Genomic DNA, 26,697 nt, shown 5'->3' on the forward strand with positions numbered 1-26,697 from the left:
AAAAAAAGAAATGTTTACTCTTGGCGAATATAACATAAATTCTCAGAGGAAAATAAAAAGCGATACAATTGGTTCAGAAGGGGGAGGATTTGCCCCTAGTCGAATCCCATGTGCTTGTTTTACGTCACCAGTGGACCGTGGCCAGGTTCAAACGAGATGATGAACGTGGAGGTGTGCTCTGGCCTGGAGAGAGATGTATGATTATTATTCCTGATTAATTACCTAGGAAGAAGGTGGTGGGAACAGGAGATAAAGACAGAACTGAGCTCCAGCCCAGTGCTATTTTTCATTAACTCTCCCTTCAAAGGGATGCTTTAATTACATTTATAGCTTACTTTTGGGGGGGTGCTTATTTTTTACAGGTGGTTTTGGGATAGAAATAAGAAAATCTCTTGGCTACGTTTAAAGAATTTAAGAAGTCTTCGCACAGTGTTTTCAAAAGCCACATAAAAATGTCTCCACTCCATCTGAATCCCTAATGGTTTTCACTCAAGGTCATCTAACAGTGATTTAATCACACCTCTGCAGTGAGTTGATGATAACAATGGAGGACCAGTTCTGGAATTATCCCAATACCATCCAAATTGTCCTAACGGTGTTCCTTTCTCAGTTCTCGTCTCTTTTACCCTCTCTTCTCCTTTTTATTATTTTTTTAACTTTTTATTTTGTATTGGAGTATAGCTGCTTAACAAACAATGTTGTGATAGTTTCAGGTGAGCAGAGAAAGGACTCAGTCATACATATACCTGTATCCATTCTCTCCCAAACTCCCCTCCCATCCAGGCTGCCACATAACATTGAGCAGAGTTCCCTGTGCTACACAGCAGGTCCTTGTTGGCTACCTGTCTTAAACATAGCAGTGTGTACTATCCCAGTATGTCCATCCCAAACCCCCCAACTATCCCTTCCCTCACCCCTCCCAACCCCGTCTTCCTTTTAAGCCTTGTGACTCCCAGGACCTTTGGCACTCATGGCAGCCTCGCATCTCCAGGTAGGGAGGAAGAAAGCCAGGTTACAGAGGAATGGAAACACAAGCACGCCACACTTAGTTGTACTGGCTGAACAAATGGAAACAGCATAGAAATGGAATGGTCTCCACTGACCAGAGAAATAGAACTCAAGTCATTGAAAGGGAAAAGCACAAATCCGTCATAAACCCAAGAATGTGATGGCAAAAGTAGGTGGGTGGGACCAGGGAGAGGAGCGCCTTCCCTATCAGCCTTTCCAGTAATCACAATGACTGACAGCCTCCCCTGGGACACTTATGCTCTAGTGGAGAAGGCGGGGTAGAATATTAATAATCACAACAACAAGCTTATATTAGCACTTTACAGCGGGCAAAGTGACGTGAGCAGGGCAGTTATTACTTCTCGATTATGTACAAGGAAATAGCCTCCAAGAAGTTAAGAGACTTGTCAAACATTATATAGCCATTGGGGAGTAGAGCTAGAAATCAAGCCAAAGTGTGTGTATTTTGGAGGAGGGGGGAGATGAAAAAAGAACAAAGAAATAAGAGAAGTTGATGGTTGTGAAGGGTAGGTGGGAGAAAATGTGTGAAAGAGAGGCCTCCAACCAGATGGAACTAAGAAGAATAAAGTGATAAAATATCTACCAAGATAAAATGTCATACCCTGTATGAAACCGAGAGAGAAAATTCCAGCCAAGTAGAGTAACAGAGATGGCACGACATGCCTTCATTGTTTGGACACCAGGATGTGGATATTAAAAAGAGTCATCTACTGATAATAACTTAAAAGAAAAAAATATGCCCTATTACAGATCACAGAGAACCATGACTTACATTTCACATTTTTGTTTTTTTGTGGTGATATTTTGGACATATTTGGTCCTACTTTGAACATTCTGAAGGCATCCTGAAGGTCCTATTTTTAACATCCTGAAGTTCAAGGGTTAAGGAGGGGCACACACGGCCTGTATTGCACACACACACCTGTTCACAAGACAGGCTATGTACGTTTCTTTAATACCTGTCTTTGCTGCCCTTTCCTGAAAATGGACCAAGCTAATTCCTAGATCTCGTCCCTGATGATAATAATAGATGATTAATTTATTCAGATAGAAGCATACATTCTGACCTCTGATCTGTTCATCAGTTTACTTCTTAAAGATGTAGACTCTAAGGAATGGATAAAGAAATCATGGTAGAGATATACAGTGGAATATTACTCATCCATAAAAAAGAACACATTTGAGGCAGTTCTAGTGAGGCGGATGAACCTAGAGCTTATTATACAGAGTGAAGTAAGTCATAAAGAGAAAAACAAGTTTTGTATATTAACACATATATAAGGCATCTAGAAAAATGGTACAGATGAACCTATTTGCAGGGCAGGAGTAGAGAGGCAGAGAATAGACTTTGGACACAGCAAAGGAGGGAGAGGGTGGGATGAACTGAGAGAGCATATATACATTACCATAAGCAAACCAGATAGCCAGTGGGAGGCTGCTGTATGTGCAGGGGGCTCAGCCTGGTGCTCTGTGACAGCCTAGAGGGGTGGGAGCCCCAGAGGGAGGGGATATATGTATACTTATGGATGGTTCACATTGTTGTATGGCAGAAGCCAACATAATACTGTAAAGCAATTATCTTCCAATTAAAAATAAATTGAAGGAAAGACCCACACTCTAGCTCAGTTTCTAGAAGCTCTGCTTCTACCATGACCAAAATGCCAGCGGTGACTTTGCCTAGAAGAGGATCTGAAACATCTTAGCTGAGTCCTAATAGGAGTGAAGGTTATTCTGCAAACTGGTCCCCCATCTATGAAAGGCCAGAGCTGTCCCAGAGAGTCTCGTCCATTTTTGCCAACACCCTGAGGTGAATCTACAAGGTGCCATTTTACTGAACAGACTGTCTAGCTGGTCACCGGGTGGTACCCAAGGGCACGATCTGCCTGAGCATCATTGTCTTCCATAGTCTTGCCATCAGAAGTCCCAAACAAAAGTCACTCACTAATGCATCCATTTACTCCTTCAGTCTATCTATGTTCTTAGAATAAACCATCTCTTAGTGGTAATAGAGTTAATAATTTAACTACCTATTTTGTGAATTAGTAGTTTGACCTTTCTGAAAATAACCCTTGTCAAGCTTTCAGGACTATTCTCTAACTTTCAAATCTAGTGAACAGAATAGATTGGTTTCTTTGTCACTTTTCTTGGTTTGAAAGTGAAAGTCCCTCAGCCATGTCTGACTCTTTGCAACCCCATGGACTATACAGTCCATTGGAATTCTCCAGGCCAGCATACTAGAGTGGGTAGCCATTCCCTTCTCCAGGGGATCTTCCCAACCCAGGGATCGAACCCAGGTCTCTCACACTGCAGGTGGATTCTTTGCCAACTGAGCCACCGGGAAAGACTAAGAATACTGGAGTGGGTATAGCCTCTCCCTTTTCCAGGGGATCTTTCCCACCCAGGAATCGAACCGGGTTTTTCTGCATTGCAGGCAGATTCTTTACCAACTGAGCTACCAGAGAAGCCCACAACAAAAATTGATTACAATCCCTTTTAGCCTATTCTGTCACAAGGAAGTAATATAATTGTTGCCATTACTATTATTATTAGTTTGCCAATCAGATCTCTTTTCAAATGGTAGCTTTTCTATCATTTTATTTTAAATCCTCTTCTGGTTTGTTTTTTTGTAATAAATAGAATGTAAGTTTTGGAGTCACATAGGTTTGGATTCAAACCCTAAGTGATTTGCTTGCTGTGTGAAGTTAAATAGTTTGATGTATGTGAGATGCAGGCTTTGCATTTGAAAAAACCTCAAAGGGTTTTGAAAGGATTAAGTCAGACATAAAAGTGAATTTCAAAAATGTTAGTTTCCTCCCACAATTCAGTTTACTTATGTCTTTCTTGAATTTAGCACCAGAAATACAAAATAATACCCAAGTGAAGGTACATCTTATATTTGTACATAATCAATAAACATAAAGAGTATAATGAATATTTTCTTTGATGTTTTAAAAGTCGACACATACATGCCATTTTTATTTGTCTTTAGGTAAATAAACATGAGGAGTCCTAAATATTTAAAAGCAAAGTAATATTCACTGAAAATGAAAATCACTTTGGGACTTCCCTGGTGGTTCAGTGGCTAAAACTCTGCTCTCCCAATGCAGAGGGGTCTGGGTTCAGTCCCTGGTCAGGGAACTAGAACTATGTGACCCAACTAAGACTCAGTGCAGCCAACTAACTAAATAAATAATAAAAATAAATATTTTAAAATAAAATTAAAAAATTAAAATCATTTTTAGGAGAATGAGAAGCAAATAATCTCAAAACACATGAAATATTATGATATTCACCAGTGGAACTGGCGATCTAACAGTTGAGCTGACACTATGAACTCTGTTCATCCACAATGAGACCAGGTTAACTAGCAATTAAAAGTCAAGATTTCTCATCACGCAGTAAGACCAACAAAGCGGACTGTACTGCTGTCTTGGAAACTCACAACGTGCAGATGACAATATGCAAAAGAACCCCTATAATAAACCTTGCAGGAAACAAATTTTAAATGTTAGTGAGTCCTACATTTTACAAATGTATTTGATTCATAGAACCCTTACAAACATAGAACAGAGCTAATATTCTGTGGACCATAGTTTGGGAAACACTAATCTCTTGGATCATACCAAAATCCTATAGCACAAAAAGTCAAACAATAAACAACAATCACAAAGCCGACAATAAAACCCAGGCCTGTTAAGTGTGGTTTAATGTATATAAATGACATAGCTAGTGAACAACTTCATTAATAAGGCTCTTGTTTACACCTTTTAAAACTATCAATAATTCTCTGACTTAATATATTCTGCTTCATTCAACAACACAATGGTCATTAGAATCCCTGAGTAACTGCACGTTCATTTGAGTTTTAACCATTTTGGCTCTCAGTCAGTCAAGACTGTCAGCTGAAACCTACAAAGCGTAAATTATTTTCTAGGCTTACTCATAATTACTTTTGCTCCATGGCTGATAAATAAACAGAACGCAGAGTGTTCTAATAGCCAGGAGCCAGAGCTTGAGGCTAGATGCAGGTGAATTTGAACCCTGATTCTCCAATCCCTGATCTTGGAGAAGACACCTAAACTCTCTGTGCCTCAGTCTCACCATCTGTAAAATGGAGCTATTTCCTACTTTCTTAAATGGTTCGAGGGTTAAATAAGATTATATAACATGGTTTGCATATTACCAGGCATGTAGTAAGTGCTCAATAAATGTTCATTATTATTTCATGAACTTGAGAACCTGAGTTGATTCATTATTTTTTTTCCTTTCGTGGATAATAACCTTCTTTATCCTTGGGGTATATATAGCTATTGGAACACCAATGTAGCCAGCACATTTCTGCATTCAGACTGATATTTACCTACATGCCACTTACAAATTGTTCGGCTTTCCAATAAGAATCCATAGGGAGCGTTATTACTATATGCGGGTATTTGAAAGTCTGCTTCATACTTTCTCTGAGTGTGAGTTCCTGAGCTAATAAACTAGCAGGGAGCCAGGGCGGCCCTTCCATGCTCTGTTGCTTTGCAAGAGTTTGCACTCACTGGCGTTTCAATGGCAGGGAGGGGCAGGGAAAGAAAAGAGGCATATTTTCTGTATCACTCACCCTGCTCCAGCACTGCAGTGGGACTCCAATGCCATTTCAAAGGCTGCTTGGATATAAATGAGTGTGTCTAGGGATATGCTGATAGGAGTGCATTGGACCTGAGGTCTCTGACAGTCTAATGGGGATGCTGGTCCAAAAAATTTATTAGCAAAGTCAAGGATGAGGGTTAAATAATAGGGTGGGTGCTGCAAAGTGATTTATCCCAATACCCTTTCCCTGCAAAATTTTCCCTGGCCAGTCTCTATTATAGCATCTGGTAAAGCTTATAAAAAAGAAAGAGAAGATGGAGGAGGAGGAAGAAGAAGAGGGGAGGGAGGAAGGCAAAGCCAGGCCCTCACTTGGTCAGCTCAACTTTGGCTAATGAGTCTGCGGTAGACGATGGCCTCCTTTCTCCAGCCTGCCCTGTATGCACATCTCTTCTGCAGCCAGAACCAGCCCAGGTGAGGCTGCAGCATCATGCTAGACACATGGGCAGACGCCCCATCCACAGAAACTGATCCACCCCACTGACCACAACCAACCACGGACACGTGAGAAAACCCAACAACAAACAAACTGTCTGGCTGAGCCGCCCCAAAATGCCTCCCGCATGGATGTCAGTTACATATTAACACATGGCTGTTGTCCACGCCCACTGTGGGCATGGCTTCTTAGCTGCAATAGAGAAGTGCTACAGAGGCAGGTTTCTTGTGGTCCTCCTCTCCTCTGTCTTCACTTTTCTATCCTTGGAATGGGACAGCTGAAACTTTCCAGCCCTGGAGCAGCCATGAGGGAAAGAACCAATTGCTTGGCTTGTGAGGTCAACAGACTCCTCTTGCTTTAAGCCAAGTTTTCAGTTTTTCCGCTTAACACAATCCCAGCTGAAAAGGAGTGTTACTGAAAGTCTGGCAGGAGTTAGGGGGATCAGTGATGACAGGTTGTAGAATGGCATACTGAAAGAGGGAGTGACCTTGGGGCTATAAAAGCCATGTGCATTCATTCATTCATTCTTCTCAGTCATTTAAAGGTGCCCTAGTACCTCTCTGCAGACCTGGGAGTGCGGAGAAGCATAGCCCCCAGGCTCTTGTGGTTGGGAAGGATGTCACGGGTAGCTAAGTCCTGTCTCTTTGCAAAATCCCCTGCACAAGAGCTCTGGCAGGCTCCTCACTGCATGCAGACGCCTCTAATTGTCACATCCACTTAAAACATAATCTGCCTACTTGTTACCTTCACCCCCGGCACAGTTGTGCTTCCCAGTTCTTTCCAGATTATTCCTGTGAAATACGGCTAAGAGTAAAGGGAACAGATACAATACATGGGGGGTGGGGGGGCCTCCAGAGGGAGGTGATCTATATATACATATAGCTGATTCATGTTGTTGTGCACCAGAAACCAACACAACGCTGTAAAGCATTTTAAGTCCTCCAGTTTAAGAAAATCCTATGATAAACCATTATGAAAAGAATATTTTTTAAAAAGGGGAGTTTGAGGGGAGAATGGATACATGTATAAGTATGACTGAGTGCTTTGCCATTCACTTGAAACTGTTACATTGTTTGTTAATCGGCTATGGTAGTGTAGTCTCTCAGTCGTGTCCCACTCTTTGAGTTCCCATGGACTGTAGCCCGCCAAGCTCTCTGTCCATGGAAGTCTGTAGGCAAGAATACTGGAATGGATTACCATTTCCTTCTCCAAGGGGTCTTCCCAACCCAGGGGCTGAACCTGGGTCTCCTGCATTGCAGGCAGATTCTTTATTGTCTGAATCACAGGGAAGCCCTCATCTGCTAAACCCCAGCACAAAATAAAAAGTTTAAATATATTAAAAAAAAATTGCACTGCAGACAAGAATAAAGAAATAAATCCGAACAAAATCAGCAAAACCAAATCACTTTGCTGTACCGCAGAAATTAATGACATTGTAAATCAACTATATTTCAATAAAAATAAATAAGAAAAATATATACAAGGGTGGGGCTGGTGGATCACCCAGAATACAGAGCAATGAGGTGAGTCTATTCAAGTCTAAATTTCCACCGAAATCATGCTTTATCTTAAAAGTTCAAAAACATGTAGGAGAGAGTAAACAGAATTGTAATATAGAATATTAATGTTAATAGAGTGTTAATATAGAAATCACATGTATATTCCTTACCATGGAACCAATATGGTCCTTAAGGAACATACATCACATTTATCAGGTGGCTTCCTTACCTCTACGCCTGAGGAAATAAAGCCATTTCATTCTCCACGGTAATAGTCATCGTTGTTATTTATTTAACACCTACGACATGCCAACCACTTCACTCTCATACTTTGTAATTCTCACACAGCCCTATGCGGTATTATTTTCTCCATATTAAAAATAAAGAGGAACGTTCAGAGATTTTAACTGATTTTTTTCCCCAAGGCTTCAAAGCTGGTAAAGTGGAAATGACATTTAAACTCAGTTTCATGGATTCCAAAACTCATCTTTTCTACTACATCTTTCAGTTAATAAGCAACAGCCTCACGTATTCAGAGACAAGATTTTCTTATCTTCTCCAAGTATCCCTTAGAGGGAAAAGGTAACTAAAAGAAGATCACATTCTCGTTTCAAAAAGGAATTATAAAATGCTAGGCACTCATTAGATAAAACAGAGGGGAAAGGCAGAGTTCTTGCTTTGTTTGTTTGTTTTTTTTTTTCAAGTCACTGTACCCCAGGAAGTCTGGGGACCATTTGAACACACACATTAGAATCCTGTTTCCCAGATGGCTCAGTGGTAAAAACCTGCAGGTCAATGCAGGAGACACAAGGGTTGTAGGTTCCATCAGGAAGGGTCAGGAAGATCCCCTGGAGGAGGGCATGGCAACCCACTCCAGTATTCTGGTCTGGAGAATTCCATGGATGGAGGAGCCTGGCAGGCTACAGTCCATGGAGTCGCAAAGAGTTGGACTTGACTGAGCACACACATATGCACACACAAACACACACACACATATTGGAATCCTGGGTGCGTGTGTGTGGTGAGTAAATCTCTAGGTACCCACAAGAAAATCCAAAGTGGGGAAAGAGACCCTTTTCTGCAGGATGGAGACGTTCTCCCTGTTGGGCCCGGGAGGGGTCTGTGATAGCCTTAGTGAATTAGAAGTGATTTTTTTTTTTTAAATTTCATTGGAGTACAGTTGCTTTATGATGCAGTATTACTTTCTGCTGTGCAGCAAAGTGAATCAGCTATATATACATATACACATATCCCCTCCTCCTTTTTTTGTATTTCTTCCCATTTAACTCACCAAAGAGCATAGATTAGAGTTCCCTGTGCTATACAGAGACGTGGATGGACCTAAAGCCTGTCATACAGGGTGAGGTAAGTCAGGAAGAGAAAAACAAATAGCATATATTAACGCACATATGTGAAACCTAGAAAAATGATGAACCTATTTGCAAAGCAGAAATAGAGACGGAGATGTAGAAGTGATTTTGGGAAAACAAAAACCAGTATGAGAGGTTTCAAAGTCAATCTAAGAAATTTCTTAAATACATGAAAGACAGAAAATTAGTAAGGGAGCAAATAGGAGAGACCAAGGAGACCAAATTTAGCCTCTGTTTTCGTCTGTACGAAGGGATACATTAGACCAATGGTTCTCAGACCTTGCTCGAAGCAGGAGAACCACCCGGAGGAGGTGTTAAAACCCAGCTGTTGGGCACCACCACCAGAGTCTCTGATTCAGTAGCTCTGGGGCTGGGGCTGATAATTTGCTTTTTTAAAATTTTTATTTATTTATTGTAATTTATATTGGAGCACAGTTGATTAAGAATGCTGTGTTAGTTTCAGGTGTATAGCAGTGATTCAGTTATACATATTCATGTAAGTTGTTTATAGGTGGTATGGATGATGTAGGTCCAAAGACCACACTCTGACAACCACTCCCTCCTAAACTGTTGCTGGAGCCAATCAATCAGTGTGGAATAGAGGATGCCTGGGGAATCCTGGACCTAAGGGATGGGCCAGGGAAGATGCTAAAGTCAGCCTCTGCCTGCTGAACGTCCACCTTATCACTCAGCCAGGTTATCAGAGGGCAGTTTACTGGGTTGACCCACTTTCATAACAAGGACCAGGGAAGGAGAGTTAGATAGACCTTGCTAACTTAACTGAGTTCAAATACTAGCTCTGCAGTGCAATAGTCAGGCAAAGATGGGCAAAGGCACTTATTCTCTTTAACTTTCCTTTTCTGCATCAGCACCAGAGAAGTTGTAGAACCTACCTTGTAGAATTGTTATGGGAACAAAAGGAGACAGAGGTGAAGGACCTGCTGGCAAAACATGATGTTCAAGGATTAATACTGCTTCAGGGCATTGGATCAACGCATCCGACTTCTGCAGGTTGTCGACTGGGGACATTAACACTGCACAGAGGAGGTTTGAGCCAACCTGAGTTACTCTTCCTTGCTGGATCTGGGCCCTATGGATTGCACCTTCAGAGCATCAGGGCTGATTTAAAGAGGGGTCTAAGAATCAGGGCTGGTTCTTAGACTCCTGGGAGACTGAAGGGCATCTCGGTCTTAACCCCCAGCTTGTGTCTGCTGCCAACGGGAGAGTTGGTGGAAAGCTAAGCTCCTCCACCAATGCAAATAATTCTGGAAGCCTTGTAAATTTTTACCACTCTGCTTCCAGTGACATAGAAACATTTCGTTTTTGGTGCCTCTGAACTCAGAGAAAGGAAAATGACCCAATCTCTGTGTATCAGAAACAACATATTAGGTCACACCAGTAGTCTACCCAGGTAAAGTGTGGTTGTGTCCCCCAAGGGAGCCTTGATTTGCTGATTCTTTATGATGTTACCCATGTGGGGCTTCCCTGGTTGCTCAGACTGTAAAGAATCTGCCTGCAATGCAGGAGACCTGGATTCAACCCCCTGGAGAAGGGGATGGCTACTCACTCGAGTATTCTTGCTTAGGAAATCCCATGGACAGAAGAGCCTGGTGGGCTACAGTCCATGGATTACAAAGAGTTAGACACGACTATCACAATGGATGAGGTGATATTCCCCAAACTACTAACTTTATCAAACAGACACGACATGTCAGTTACTTACAAAGACAGCACTGGACAATAGACCCATGAACCTGGAACTGTGGATCCCGTGAACATGATGACCTTCAATTTCATCTTTTTAAAACTTATTTATTAAGGTAAAAATAAATTGTATTGGTTTATAAAGTTCATGTGTACAACATGGATGGAATACTTGCTTTTTAAAAAAGGTTTTATTTTATATTGGAGTATAACCAATTAACAATATTGTGACAGTTACAGGTGGACAGCAAAGAGACTCAGCCCTTTGGCTATACATAGATATACATGTATCCATTGTCTCTTAAACTCCCCTCCTATCCGGACTGCCACATAACACTGAGCAGCGTTCCCTGTGCTACACAGTACGTCCTTGTTGGTTATCCATTTTAAATATAGCAGTGTGTACATGTCCATCCTAATCTTGCATTGAACCCATGTTCAATTCTTCCTTCCTTTCTTTCTTTCTTCCTCCCCCCCTCTCTTCTTTCTTTCTTTCTTTTTTTAGAGAGGGTAATTATAACTAGTATTCTCCATAGAACTGTATTGGAAAGGCAAGTTACTTAGTACCTGACCTAATTAGGCACATAACTTTTAGAAACTTTGTACTGGCTTCCTCGAAAAGAAAAGCTAAAAGTTATTTTAGACACTGCAGTTATAATGACACAATGATACATGGGTCTAATGAGTAATTTTATCAAATTAATTATTTCTGAAAGGATAAATTTTTATGCTCAGAAAAAAAAATCACTCCTGCTTTTTATGTTTTGATCTTTGTAACTAATTTGAAAGATTGCAGTGAGCCCATTCCATTTGCTCTGGGAGTCTTGCAACGGCCCCCGTCAAAAGCGATAACATTCGAAATTGACCGAAGCCCCGGTCTTTACAGTTTCTCAGCATGTCCTGTCACCCTGGGTGATTAAAGTCGGTTGGTTAAATTAGCTTTCAGAAATTTTCACCGTTTTAATATCACAGCTTCAATAAGGCAGCTGTGAGCGAGGAAGACAGCTGAGCTCTTCCAAGTCAGAACCATCTGAATTAATCATCAGCCTCCAACCACATCCCACCTGCCTTGATCAATGGGGAAATAATGGTTTGTACAGTGGGGAGGTATTTTTCTGGGGTTAGTAATGAATGGATGGCTTCAGTTCCCCAGCAGTTAATGCCTAGCCCCTTAGAATTTGATGGAAGCTTCACGCCTGGTACAGAACTCCATTTCTAGGTAACACCCGCTGAGATCTGCTCTAAGGACTTGATACTTGAGTGACGGATTCTTTGCATCCATCTGCTTGGGTGAGGTCATCAATTAAGAAGCATATCTTAACATTATATATCTTAATTCTTTATGCCAGTGGCTCTCCAACTTGAAAGTGCATCGGAGTCACCCAAGCATTTATTAGAGCACGCACTGTTGATCCTCACACCCAGCGTTTCCCATTCAGTGGGGCAGAGTCCAAGAATTTGCGTTCCTTTGTCTGTGTGTGCGATGTGGACCATTTTAAAAGTCTTTATTGAGTGTGTTACAATATCACTTCTGTTTTATGTTTTGGTTTTTTGGGCCATGAAGCATATAGGATCTTAGCTCCCTGACTAGGGATTGAACTCTCGCCCCCTGCATGGGAAGGTAAAGTCTTAACCACTGGACCCATAAGGAAGTCCCAAGGACTTGCATTTCTAACAAACTCCCAGGTGAAGCTGAGGCTGCTGGTATGGGGGCCACACTTTGAGAATCATTGTTCTAGAGACATTGATGCTTTAGTTGATGTTTTAATTTTTAAAAATTAAGTCCCACGGGGCGGAAAGAGGACTGAGAATACAGACGCTATTGTGATGTTCTTACCTTGCTGGCTTTTTTTTTCTTTGGCAGAAGAAGAGTCTGCTGTAGAGAACCTGGTGAAAATCATCAGCTCCCCGTTTCTCCCACTGACCTCAGAGGTAGGAAGAGGCAGTGTGTCTACCTGGTCTGGGCACAGCAGGTCCCATTTGTTTATAGATGTTAGGGAGAACCCATCTTGAAAGAAATGACCATGCAGAAATATCAATGGCAAATCTTGGCTTTTTCAAATGTGAGGTCACCAGTGAAATGGCACACATAAACGGTGAGAAACCCCGGGATGAGGGCAGATTCGTTTCACAGAAAGGTCCTTGAATGTGAGCAAAGCACCCAGCACTCTCATTTTCCTCCTGGAGGAAGGGGACTGGAGGGGACCCTAGGTTCCTGCTTGGCCCCCTAAAAGTCAGGTGAGGCAAAGAGTGGTATCATTCACAGGAGAAATTCAGACTCAGAAACTGTCAGTCAAACTCCTGATCCTATTACCCCGGTCTTACATCCAAAAACAAATAAAATTCTAGGGGAGCAATTGTACTGTTCTCATTCTGAGTAAATTGGAGTTTATAGATAAGTTGTCCACAGAAGGTTCCTAAGTCTCTATTTCCCTAGAGATGGTTGTGTGTGTGTGTGTGTGTGTGTGTGTGTGTGTATTTAAGAGAGAGAAAAAATAAACTGTATATTCCTAAACTTGAGGATTGATAATTAGGGCTTCCCAGGTGGCCCAGTGGTAAAGAATCTGCCTGCAATGCAGGAAACCTGGGTTTGATCCCTGGGTCAGGAAGATCCCCTGGAGAAGGGAATGACAACCCACTCCAGTATTCTTGCCTGGAGAATTCCATCGACAGAGGAGGCTGGTGGGCTAACACCCAAGGGGTTGCAAAGAGTTGGACATGGCTGAGCAGCTAACACTTTCACTCTAATAAGATGGAGAACCCTGATGGTCCATTCGGCTTTCAGGGGGCAAGTGAGATATCTTACTAACACATGAACAATGTGGGAATGTTAGCAGTCATACTGAGAAATTTAATTCAAGTTGTATCTTAGAAAAAGTTGGGACTTGCCTGGTGGTCCAGTGGTTAAGAGTCCACCTGCCAAAGCAGGGGACATGGGTTCGGTCTCTGGTCCAGGAAGATCCCACATGCCTCAGGGCAGCTAAGCTCATGTGCCACAGCTATTTAGCCCATGCACCCTGGAGCCTGTGCTCAACAACAGGAGAAGCCACCACGATGAGAAGCCAGGACACTGCAACAAAGGGTAGCCCGTGCTCACTATGACTAGAGAAAGCCCCCATGCAGCAAATAAATAAAAATATTTAACTAAATAAAAGAAAAAAAAATCTGCTAGCCCCATGAATAACACAGGCCTGATGCTAGACAACCTGGTCCCAGTAGAGACTCTTCCACTTACCAATACTAGCTAGATAATCTTGGCCAAGTTTCCTAATGTCTCTGTGTGTCACCTATAAAACTGAGGCACTAATAGTACTTCTCTCCTCCCATCACTGTTATGTTAAATAAATGAATTAATACATGTAAACTACTTAGGGGAGTGCCAGGCACATAGGAAATGCTCTATAAGCTCTAGCTGTTATTATTTATGTCCAAATACCGAACCATCCTTCTCCTTTTGTTCTATGCTAATTCCTCATGCTAATGCCATTTAGATTGGCTAACACCCAAAATTTAGACTTCTGGCGTAATTATCTACATATGGCAGCAGGATCATTCCAGAGCCACCCTAATGACTTTGATTAGAACCAATCACCTGTGCCTATTCACACAAAAGAATGATTGGCAGGGTTTTGGAAGGATTGGGCAGTCCAATTAGACTCTTGTTGGGTATGAACCAGTTCGAGCAAATATGCCAGTCTTGCTGAAACAGATCCATTTCTGTACGTTTTATACAATCCAATAGAGAAACCAGAAAAAAAAGAAATAGAGAAACCATTGATTCTTCCAATAAAAATGGTTGGAGCTTCTGCTGTGTTCTGAGCAGCATGCAAGATGATGTAGATTGAGAAGTGGGCAAGCCACCCCCGCTCTCAAGGAGCTCATCGTCCAGTGGGCGAAACTGATTAGAAAAATCAAGTAATGCCCAAGAGACTAAGGCTGATAATAGACACTCATGGGCTGCTGGAGGAGTGCAGAAGAATTGCCTAGAACTGCAGTGCTGATCCTGGTCTGGGTGAACTGAAAGCCAAGAGGGTCCCCATCATGCCAGCAAGGTGGGAAGGGCATTCTGAGCCATGAGGGGGTACAAAAGCCCAGAGGTACATAAGAAGGTAGAAGAAGGTGGAAGAGGTAGGGAAAGTGTCAATCACTCAGTCATGTTCAAATCTTTGTGGACTATAGCCTGCCAGGCTCCTCTATCCATGGAATTCTCCAGGCAACAATACTGGAGAAGCTAACTAGACACTAATTCTTTAGACCTCTTAAGGATAGAGCGGGGAGGATAGAAAAAGACAGGATGTCAAAGATGAAGGGACAGCGATTGATCATCATATGCATGTGGGCCTCCCAAATGGTACTAGTGGTAAAGAACCCGCCTGCCAATGCAGGAGACATGAGATGAGGGTCCAGTCCCTGGGTTGGGAAGATTCCCTGGAGTAGGAAATGGCAACCCACCCCAGTATTCTTGCCTGGAGAATTTCATGGACAGAGAAGCCTGGCGGGCTATAGTCCATGGAGTTGCAGAGAGTTGGACACGACTGAAGCAACTGAGCACGCACACATACATATGGTGGGTCTCTGTACCATGTGCCTCTGTGGTTGTGTGAGTGTACAACACAGATTGCTCTTGGAGAAGGAGAGAGGCCAAGGAATCATTAACCAACAACTGGGAATTAATTTTCTGTGCGCAGGGAATATACTGAACGTACCGGCTTTGGTAAGGTTGCTGTTGGTTATCTTAGAAACAGATATGTTTCCTCGAGCTCTTCTGTGATGATATGTATTGTCTAGCCGGCTGGAAAGAAAATGCAGTGCCCAGCTGGTGGGAAATGGATTCTGGAGAGTGGTTGGGATGGGGAATAAGGAGCAGAATCACAGACCCACTCTGGCAGGAAACAGCTCCCAGACCAGCCCCTCTCAGCGGGGCTCATGCAGTTATAACCTGGGAAGGTGTAGACATGACTCAGATACTATGACTCGGGGGGTTGGTCGGGGGTTCGGCCTGGACAATGGGTGTGCATGCTAAGTTGCTTGAGTCATGTCCAACTCTTTGCAAGCCTATGGACTGTAGCCCACATGGTTCTTCTGTCCATGGGATTTCCCAGGCAAGCATGCTGGAGTGGGTTGCCATGCCCTCCTTTAGGGGATCTTTCCTGGGATCGAACCTGTGTCTCTTATGTCTCCTGCATCAGCATACGGGTTCTTTACCACTACAGCCACCTGGGATCCCCAGAGGATTCTAAGATGTGCCCAAAGTTGAGAAGCTTAACTCTCTACCTTTGTCACCTAAAGCCTGCTCCCAGACCAGCATTAACCCCAGGGGCTTGTCAGAAATGTTGTATCACAAGCCCCGCCCCAGACCTATTGGGTCAGAATCTGCATTTTAACAACATCTCCAGGTGAATCAGATGCACATGGGAGTTTGTGTTGCACTAACCACAGCAGGGCATCAGAATCACCTGGGAAGCTTCTCAGAGTTACAGATTTGCACTTCTGACAATGATGAGTCAAGAGGTTTTGGATGTAGCCTTCCATCTGCAACTCTTTTTTTAAGCTTTGGTGAGTCTGATAAGCAAGTGGAGATGAGAACCACTGCCCTACTCTGCAGGGAGAGTTGAACGAGGGTCCAGCATGGAAGGATCTGGGGAAGACTGCTCTTATGCAGAAAGTGGGGAGCAGGCGAGGTGAAAGCTCCTTATTCTCACATAAAAGGATCCCACCTTGGGAGGAAGAGCAGCCTGTAATTCAGAGATATTGTACAAGGGTTGTCCAGCCCCTTGTAGTTGCAAAAGGAAGAGATGGGGATAATGAACAGGCCCAGAGGTTTACAGTCTTGTGCTATTAAACGATTCAACTTCAGTGTGACTCTCCAGAAAGAAAGTCGAGGGACAGAGAGCTTACATCTGCTGTGCTTATCTGCACGTGTCTACACGTGTGTGTGCACGTGTGTGTGCAGTGCCTCCCTGGTGCCCATCCTTGGCATCTTTAGTTCTTTTAAGAAAGTCTCTCCACTGAGGAGTCCTTGTGAGTGCCCCGCTGCACTGTCAGGAGGGAGAGGGCAAACAGGTGACGGGCCAGAGAGAAATAAAAATGTGACTTAACCACAGGCATTGTCTCTCCTCTTCCTCTATTGGGATGGAGTGGGAAACACTTTAGTGTCTGGGCCACCAGGGTATTGGGACTTTGCTCCACCCTCATTCTGGTCTTCAGTGCAGATGAGGGCCCTGATGCCATGCCCTGCCCAGTGAGATTCTTGCCAATAGATGTTCCAGTACCTGGCACTGGGTCAAATGCATAGAATGAATGAATGAATGGGTGGATGAATGAATGAATGAATGGGTGAATAGATGAATGAATGAATTGTTAGCTAAGTAGATGAATGTATAAAAAGTCTGTTTTTCCTATTGCAACTATTCTGTTCATTCAGAAGAACAAAGGAGAGCATCTCAGAATCACCTGTGCCAGGAGTTTTCACTGAGTCGGGCTCTGATCTCCCTGGAAGCTTCTAATATTTTTCTTTTCGTTTTGACAGAACACCTCGCTTCTTTGGCTGAAGCATATAATTTCCTACCTAGGACTTGAGTGGTGCCTCAGTCCTCACCAGCAAGAACAAGACAAGAGGTGTGAGAGTTTCCTGAGCCCGGGGTGTGGCCTTGGGGTGGCAAGGCCCGCCCCCTTTGCCCCCACCCCGAGATTTCCCAGGGGTGGTGCCCCTGAGTGGCCCCAGTGGGACCTCCCTGGGACTGATGGACAAGAGGCCTCTGGGAATACCTCCAGCCCTCCTTTTCCTCTGCCTCCAGTCACCCAGGGAGGGGAGCGGATTGAGAACATATTTAGAAGATGTGTTCACTGTTGCTTTAAAAAATCTCCTCTGTAATTAGGTACTCCGGGGGTAGTCAACCACGAAAAGCCACAACCAGTGCTGCCAAGTCCCATAAAACAAAAGAGAAACCAATTAATCAAAACGAAGAAGAGGCTGGCTGAGTCTCAGCACCTGTCTGAGCCACTCACGCCTCCAGCCACCCAATGGCAGCCTCGACTCTCAGGCAAGGCCCCCTCCACCTGGGCTTTCCCAGAGCCTGTGTTGTGTTGACGTGAGGGCACTAGGTCCTTGACCACTCTCCCAAAAATCCAACTCATCAATTTTGGGGTCATCAGCTTTGTTGTATTCCCCCAGTAAAACTTCCAGAATGGGCCCTTGAACCCGTCTGTGGCAAGCAAAGTAAAACAATCAGGTTCTTCGTCCTTTTTGCATCGTAGTGGCTCCTAAGACATATCTGAATCCACAGGAAGAGACTGAGGTGCAAAGACTTGCTTGGCCTCCATCCGGTGCCCTGATAGCTTTTGAACTTTCTCCAGTCAAAGGTGAGTCTTAGGAGTGATGGCTAACAAATTGAGTGATTCCAGGGAGTGTGGGTTTCGGTGAGAATGCTTCATGAAGCCTCAGCTGTATTAGCATAACTGCCAAGAAGCATGGTCTCTCGTGGCCACTGAGCAATCCCAAGCCACAAGGGATGAGTTCTCTCTCAGCCCTGCCTCTTCATGAAGGAGATGCTTCTGGGTACCAAGGACCAAAGACAGGAGGAAGCTGTGAGGCAGTCAATCCAGGCAGAGTGCCACAGTGCTCTCCACCGAGTGCAATCACCAAGTATTGTCTGACCCTGACCCAGTGGAAGGACCTGCACCTTCCTGCGTCTTCCAAACGACACCCCTTCTCATTGTCTTATGGGAGGGAGTCAGTCTCAACTGCCTAGCCTACAGCTTCCGCTGAGCAGTGACACACCCCAGACTAGGCAGTATCTGATTGCCTCTCCCAGTGCAGGAAGGACACCTCCCTCTGCTCTCTTGAAGTCTGGCATGCCCCCGTGGCTAACTCTGGCCAGTGATGTGAGTGGAGGTCCCATGCATCACATCGAAGTGGGAGTATTTACAGGCCACTGTGCTGTTTCTCCCGCTCCTATTCCCCTCCCATGTCAGCTGAGGAGATCCACGTTTTAACTGTATACAGTGACTCCGGGGACTTCCCTGGTGGTCCAGTGGTTAAGACTCCACGATTCCACTGCAGGGGGCGTGGGTTCGATCTCTGGTCAGGGAACTGAGATCCTGCATGCCTTGAGATGCAGCCAAAAACAAATAAAAGCTCTTTTAAAAAATTATTTTAAATAGAAGTGACTCAGAGTAAAGTAAGGGTATGTCTCTCCCCAACAGTGAATCTGGTGGGCTCAGAACACCTCTCTTAAGTGGGAGAAAGAGGTCCGGGGCAAAGGCAACAGCACTTCTGAGGACTGAGAGTCAAGGACAGTGTGCGTTTACCAGCACTTGGAGTCGATGCGAATCGATTAGGTAAGAAACCTCCTGCTTACAGAGTGAACTTCTAGAGGAACAGGGATCCTCTACTTAAGCCAGCCTTCCCCAACCTTTTTGAGACCTGGTTTCATGGGAGACAATTTTTCCACGAACCTAGAGGGGGTGGAGGGATGGTTTGGGGATGATTCAAGTGCATTACATTTATTATGCACTTTATGTCTACTATTATTACATCAGCTCCACCTCAGATCATGAGGCATTAGATCCCGGAGGTTGGAGACCTCTGCTTTAAACAGTCTTTGAGACCTCTGACTCTCTCTGGGAAATGGTGGACTAAGAAAGCTGGATCATTCTCAAGACATATTCCTCTACACCCATTTCAGATATGGCCAAGAGAGATCATGGGAAATGGGGAAACTTCTGGAGGGTGGAACCAGCGAGCCATAGCAAACACTGAATGAGCAAGTGCCCCTCCACCCCGTCCTCCTCATCTGCCTCTCTAGGGTGACGACAGAATTCTATTGTCAATGACATGGTATTTAGTTCTATATCTGTTAGAACTCTTGATCACCAGCTAGGTTTTCCTCAGTCAGTGGCAAAAGCAGAAAGTAACTCTTGCATCACATACAACATAAGGCCATGGGCTACGGTTGATCAACTAAGACTTTACTGCACGTGTGTAGCTTTATGCATTTGCCAGGATATTCCACAAACCCTCTCCATCTCTCTGTTGTATAATACAGTCAAAAGCATCATAATCAGAGAGCCCTGACCTTCATTCTAGCTCTGTTATTTCTAGCTGTGTGTTCAACATAACCAGAACCTGCCCAGATTTTAAATTACATTTAACAAAAGAAGATGAAATGGTTGGCTGGCATCACTGACTCGATGAACATGAGTCTGAGTAAGCTCCAGGAGTTGGTGATGGATAGGGAAGCCTGGCATCCTGCAGTCCATGGAGTTGCAAAGAGTTGGACACGAGTGAGTGACTGAACTGAATGAAAGAAGAAAAAGTAACAAATCTCAGCAAATTATCTTTCTAGTCCCCTCTACAAGCCTTGTGGTGAACAAGGTCAGCCTGGAAATAAAATAAACTATATGAAAGAGAGCAGAGAAGGAGATAGCAGCAAGCCTAGGAATGATCTAAAACTCCTGTCAAAATGAGAAAGTTCACCCTAAGAATGCAAACCCAGGAAAAATGTTCTGGTAGGTCAGAGTACTGACTACATGCAATTCAAAGCGACAGTCTTCTGAAATATTGCATCTGGGTGAGAAGAAGGTAAAAGTTAAGGAAGAAGCTTTGGAGATTGGCTGATAAAAAGAACAACCACAGCAAGGCGGGAATGGGGCCCTATAAGACAAAAGAAAACAAAAATGTCTAAGGACATTCATCTCCTTCCTAATAATAATATCTGTTAGATAAATTGCATTTTCTATACTAGTAGAAAAGATACCATTTCAATAGGAATCTGATCACTTCCACCAGTCATAAAAGAGATAAGAGACTTCCCTGGTGGTCCAATGGTTAAGAATTCACCTTGAAATGCAGAGGGCTCCAGTTCTATCCCTGGTCAGGGAACTAGGATCCCACATGCCTTGAAGCAGTAGAGCTTGCCTGCCGCAACTAAGACCCAGTGCAGCCAAACAGATAAAGAAAACAGACAGAAGGAATAGGAATAAACACACAGGAATCTACCATTAAAAAACGTAAGATGAGACTTCAAACACCTCTGCTAATAACAATTTTCTTCTAATCCCGCACAAAAATAAACATGAAGCAAAAGAAAACTGAACACGACACTCTGAACTGAGTTAGATTTAAAAACGCATTTGTGGTTGTTAAAAAAAAAAAAACACCTTGAAACAGAACTTCAAAACATTAAAAACAAGTGGCAAAAGGGAGACAGAAATTTAGAGAGAATTCACTGAACACAGGAAAGATGTGAAAGAAAAAGACAAGATGAAGACTTAAGTACAAGATGCCTAGGAAAGAAGAGAGCCAAAACAAAACGTATTAAAGGCATGGATGAAAAAGGCACAAGGCAAACGAGAGAATAAAAAGGAACTAGTGAAAGCAAAACAAATCACATAGAACGTGGCGGCATGTGAAGACAGGAAGGGAAAAACAGCGTCCCTATATTTAGAGCCCATTCAAGAGAAAAACAAAACCGTGGAAGATAACTAATATACAAAAATATAATTCAGCCAAACTTTCTTAAAATTAAAAGAAGGTTGGATGGTACCTATCAAGACAGTCCACCAGGTACCTGGAAAATGTACTCAGCATGATCATCTCTGATGTCCTTGAAGAACTTACAGACTTCAAAAATAAAAATTATCAAGGCTTTCAAGCGAAGAGATAACTTACAAAATCAGAAGAATAAACTGTCAGGCTTCAAAAGAAATAAGGTTTCTCAAAAAAAAAAAAAAAATACCATACAGAGCAAGGCAACGCTGGAACAGCATTTCCAAAAATCTCAAGAAAATAAAGGGCATCTTGCAGAAAAGTTTACAGGTAGGCAGAGGCAGGTGCAGAGAAGCAAACTAATTCTCCCCAAGATCACATTCACCTGCAACAACATCTCAGGGTTCCCCACCCCCAGGTTAGTGCTGTTTCGTTCATTCATTCATTCATTCGTTCATTCATTCACTTGTATATTGGCAAAAATCCACCAATCTTGAAGACAGAAGAGGAGAAAGGAGGAGGGGAAGGGGGTGGCTGGTGATCATCAGCTAGAATTTCGAACTCAGTCTGTGTCTATCCTGTGCCTGGGAAACTCAGGACTCTGCCTCCCCCCAGCCTTTCTAGTTTCCTTTCCTGCCATGCCGTTACAGATGTGCTATGACCCCATCACTCTCCTGCCTCCCACTACAGGTGTGGTATGGCCCATCACTTTCCTGCACTCCCATGGAGGTGAGCTATGGCCCCTGAACCCCTCTGTGGTATCATCACCCACCATCACACTGGCATTTCTACATCCATGCCTTTGTTCCAGAAGCACCCACCCACACACAAAGTGTCTTCCCTGTCCCAGTCTTGGCTCACGTTCTTCCAGCCCTGCAAGGACCATCTCCACTCCTGTCTCCAACAGGTGGCTGTTTAGGACTCCTTCACTCAGAGGCAATGGTTTCCTCTTTTAAACCCCTTCTGCTTTTCTCAGGATCAGGATTCCTGGCACCTCTCAATTGTTTGCTTGGCAGGAATCACTGCCTGGTTTCTGGAAGGCAGGCATCATTGTACTTATCATTGCTCAGCTAATACTTAAGTTTCATTGAAATGGATAAATCCCTATGACTCAGACTTCTGGGTAGGTCACTGGAGTCTTGGGGGTCCCTTTGCCTCACTCTCAAAGCTTAGGTGTGGGCATGCGTGCTCAGCTGCTCATTCGTATCCGACTCTTTGCGACCCCAGGGACTGTGGCCCTCTAAGCTCCTCTGTCCATAGGATTCTCCAGGCAAGAATAGTGGAGTGGATTGCCATTTCTTCCTCCAGGGGATCTTCCTGACCTAGGGATCGAACGCCAGTCTCCTGCATTGCAGGCAGATTCTTTACCACTGAGCCACTTGGGAAAGCCCTAATTAGCCGTCCTCAAGTTTTAGGAATATACAGTTGCCGTGAAGTCCTGATAGCTGTTGATTGAGAAGCATCCTCTCCTGGTGACAGACTCCAGCTGGCAGAGATAGCGTTGCCACCGCCTTTCCAGGACTGGACGGCCCAACAGCTTAGCTGTCAGGGTTCCTAAGACTTGGCAATGAGCAGCAGAGAGGGAGGAAAGCCATTGCCAAGGGCTGGCTCCTGGGAAGGGGAGATTCCTAACTTGGATGACCGGTCCGTGCCAAGATCAGTGCCAGGAAGAGACTGTACTGGCCTGGGGTCATCCTGAGCTATGGGGTCATGGCAAGAGAAACCTTGGATCTGGTACCAGCAGGAGAACGGAAAAATAAGAACAGAGCCCAGAGCTGCAAGACCTCTGGCTGGGCCAGCTGGCCTCTGCAAACAAAGAACCTGATCTTCCTTCTCTCTCAAGGTCACTCAGTCGTATCCTACTCTTTGCAACCCCATGGACTGTAGCCTGCCAGTTCCTCTGGCAATGGAATTTTCCAGGCAAGAAAACTGGAGTAGGTAGCTATACCCTTCCCCAGGGGATCTTCCCAACCCAGGGATTGAACCTGAGTCTCCTGCACTGCAGGCAGATTCTTTACTGTCTGAACCACCAGAGAAGCCCCCTGGACCTTCTGTCTTCTCCCAATGAGGCTGAAAGAGACTATTAAGAGTCACAGTGCTAAAGGCATCCTGTATGCCTCCTCCTCCTCCTGTTTGAGCAGAAAAGGAGTCAGGCTGGCAGAAGCCCAGGAGTGAGGGATGTTTCCCTGACCCCAGGGTACAAGTGAGACTTCTCTCTTGCTCCACTGGTGGAGACTAAGACCTAGCTCTACCTGGGTTACTTCTCCCTGGAGGACACCCTACAGGTAAGAGATGAAACTTCCCAAGGCAGGATTTACAGTGCGTCCTTCTCCTTGGTTCTGTAACATCCCCCCTCTCCTTACATCAGCCCAGCAGACTGCCCCAGTGGACTGGCCATGCATCTGACGTGGGCCGACTGTGGTGCCCACAAACAAGCATTAAACACAGACACGTGCAGTCCAGGACTCAGCCAGTGGCCTGATGGGTGGGAATCTTTCTCTGTGTCACCTTTACCAAGTTAGTGTGAATTGGTGATACCTTCAACCTAAGAACTGCTCTTGTGAAAGTGTTAGTTGCTCAGTCATGTCCAGCCCTCTGCGACCCCATGGACTGTAGCCCTGCGACCCCATGGACTGTAGCCCACCAGGCTTCTCTGTCCATGGGATTTTCCAGGCAAGAATACTGGAGTGGGTTGCCATTACCTTCTCTAGGGAATCTTCCCAACCCAGGGATTGAACCCAGATCTCCTGCACTGCACATGGATTCTTTACCATCTGAACCACCAGGGAAGCCCAGAACAGCCCTGAAAAGGATGGAAAACTTGTGGACCGACGTCTTGATGCCTTGAGTGAGTCTCTCAGTGGTAAACTGGGTGGTCCCACCTCAGAGGTGGAATTGTGGGCAACTCAGGAAGTGGGCCCAGGGCACCATGCTTCTCAGATTGACTTGCAAGGCTTTAACTGCTGCTAAAACTAGTCTCAGTGGAGAGGGAGTCCTGGGCCACACTGAGGAGGGACATAGAGCCATTACTTCTTCCTGGAGAGTCAGGGGTGTGCTTGTAAGACTAACATGGAAAAGACGGTTATGTGGAAAAGCTGCCTTTAGGCAAAATGGCTAAGTTTGCAAGTGGAAGTGGTCCATTGAGCAGCTCTCAGAGGGACCACCCTGGGTTTTGCATTGTCTTATTTTCTTTTCTTCTGTCTGAACAGCAGTTACATTGAGAAAGGGATTCACTGGGTGAGTGCCAAATTCAACATTCATGCAGATCCATCCTTGCTTCTGATGCAATCAATTCTGACCAATTAGCCACCAGGTGAGGTTGGCTCAATTCTAACAAAACACGGCAGCACACTGATGCTATGCATTAATTTCCCTGAGTGTGAGGCTTGGAGGTGGTCTGCGTGTGCTGACTTGGAGCGAGCAAAGTACCACCGAGTAAAGCTGAGCACACCGAGGCCTGGTTCTCAGTGTTCAGTGGTTAATCAGGAGTCAGCAGGCAGAGAAAACCAAGAGAGTGGATCAGAACCATCAGTAGGCAGCTTAGAGCTTTGTTGCCCTCAGCCCAGAATTCCAGAGGTTCTCTGGCCTCCTCCCACTCCATCCTGGATCCCCCAGCCTACGGAGATGCACAGGATAGAACATTCCCAGGTGGTACTGGCTTCTCAGAGGCCAGTCTCCGGCAAGCCAGGCCCACCTTCATTCGCTTTCACTATAGTTCCCAGTTCATTGTTGCCATGGCGACCGGACGCCTTCTGAGCTCTTGGAGTCCAGCCCTCAAACACCTTGGTGTAGTCAAGCCCACTTGTTCCCCTGTCTCCCCCGAGTGTGGAAATACCTAAGCTGGATTTCTGGAGCCAAATGGCACAGGGGTCTCCTTGCCACAGTCCACAGGGTAGTCGGATCCTGGTGCAGGGGTGGTGGTCTCTGGTTCAGCAGAGGCCGATGCACCTGTTCTGTCATTTCCAGAAGAGCAGATCTAACTTCAAACCTTGTGTTACAGGCGACCATGGCAGCAGCTGGGAGGGGTGAGTGTGGGCCCATGAGTGCCTGGGGTTCAGGCCAGCAGCGGGGCTCAGACCAGGGCTGGGGGCAGACAACACAGCAGAACAGTGCTGGGGGTAGAGGACCACAAAGCCCACCCAGAACCAGAGAGCCGAAGCAGGACTCCTGCAATTGACCCACCGCTCCATTCAGTCACCCACTCCCACTGTTACCCCTCAGACCTCATCATCACCGGAAGCTCATGCCTCCTGTGTCCACCCATCACGCTGATCAAAAGGCTCTAGGCCTCTGCCCTGATGTTTTGGCCCTGGTAGACCTTTTTCCCAGACTCCTCACTGGCTGACACATGTGCCTTTGTGAGTGCTAGAATCCATATCTGGCCTTGTTCTCTTCTTGGGGAGCAGGTGCCACTGGCCCAGCCTCTAGAATTCCCCCAAGCCCCCTGCCCCCAGCTGCCGTTGTTCCTCTTCCTCCTTGGATTTGGGAGTTGAGCAGCTGGGGTGCCACCTCTGCCACTGCCCTCCTTGCTGAGCCCCCCAAAACTGGTATCAGGATGGTCACTTCTCCAGCTCTGATCTCAGCACCAGCTCCAATACCCCCCACCCCCATAGCATTTACACACCTCGCCTTATTCTCTGCCTGAGACCCGATGGAGAGTGTGCTCTGCGACAGGAATGGCCATTCCCAGCCTAGTCCCAGGGAATGCCATCTAGACAGAATGAAGCGATCCATCCAGGGTCTTTCTGTGGGTCTGGGATGTGCCCCACAGGGCTCTGGCCTTGTCTCCATCTTGTTGAGGGGGACCCCAAGGCCTCTGAGGCTGTGTGGGTACCAGCTCCAGGCAGCAGCATTCTCATCCCACTTCTCTGGGCTCTACAGATGGGTGTGGAAGATGCTCTGAAACCAGACAGGCTGCGCCTGCTCACACGTCCTCACAAAGGGTGACCAACTGAGCTCATCCGCCCTGGACAGAGGGGTTTCTTAGGACACAGGCCTTTCTGAGCTAAAACTGAAATGGCCCTGGGCCAACTGGGATGTCTGGTCACCCTAATACACTGGATGACCCTGCTTCCTGAATCACTGAGCAGGGATCACATATGCCCATCTGCGTGCATCTGTGACTGAATATCCCACCTGAAGTCTGTGACTCTGGGCGGATTTTGCTCCTAGACAAGGCCAGCCCCTCCCCTGCCGGGTGACAAATGCCACTTGTTCTCGCCTATTAAAGATGTCACTTCTAAAATACATCCCTCCCACTCCGGCATAATCAGTTTGCCCTTTGTTACTGGACCATTCCTATCAGCATACGAAAAAAAAGAAGACTCTTTACATCACACTCCTTTCTAGCTTCCTCCCTCATTCTCCACTCCCCTTCACTTTAGAACTCTGGAGGGTTGTCTGTTCCTGCAGTCTCCTTTTCCTCTTTACCCTTTTTTAAATAATAAAAGATTATTTTCACAATCCTTTTTAACTTTTATTAGGGAACATTTCAAACATGTCCCCGAATAGTGAGACGAGCGTAATGAACCTTCATCT

The 26,697-nt window shown here is 45.0% G+C and overlaps 1 protein-coding gene and 2 long non-coding RNA genes across 6 annotated transcripts in view; 1 reads left to right on the top strand and 2 right to left on the bottom strand.

Annotated features, from left to right (window-relative positions):
• The window catches only part of SHISA6 (shisa family member 6), a 256,966-nt gene that overhangs the window by 96,391 nt on the left and 133,878 nt on the right, over positions 1-26,697 (bottom strand). The gene's annotated exons all lie outside the window — the stretch shown is intronic.
• Positions 19-15,997, bottom strand: LOC129649266 (uncharacterized). The gene is made up of 4 exons (XR_008713051.1): positions 15,833-15,997; positions 15,377-15,462; positions 12,508-12,678; positions 19-183 (listed from the first exon to the last, which is right to left on the bottom strand). It is a non-coding gene; the product is annotated as an uncharacterized LOC129649266 (long non-coding RNA).
• LOC129649264 (uncharacterized) lies at positions 17,198-26,676 on the top strand. Of its 2 annotated transcripts, XR_008713049.1 has the most exons (7): positions 17,198-17,288; positions 17,928-18,032; positions 18,876-19,010; positions 23,871-24,007; positions 24,369-24,396; positions 25,160-25,184; positions 26,041-26,676. It is a non-coding gene; the product is annotated as an uncharacterized LOC129649264 (long non-coding RNA). The 2 variants fall into 2 exon arrangements; XR_008713048.1 differs by lacking the exon at positions 17,198-17,288 and having other exon boundaries at positions 17,306-18,032.

Source organism: Bubalus kerabau, chromosome 4 (assembly GCF_029407905.1).
Source record: "Bubalus kerabau isolate K-KA32 ecotype Philippines breed swamp buffalo chromosome 4, PCC_UOA_SB_1v2, whole genome shotgun sequence".
Classification (NCBI taxonomy): domain Eukaryota; kingdom Metazoa; phylum Chordata; class Mammalia; order Artiodactyla; family Bovidae; genus Bubalus; species Bubalus kerabau.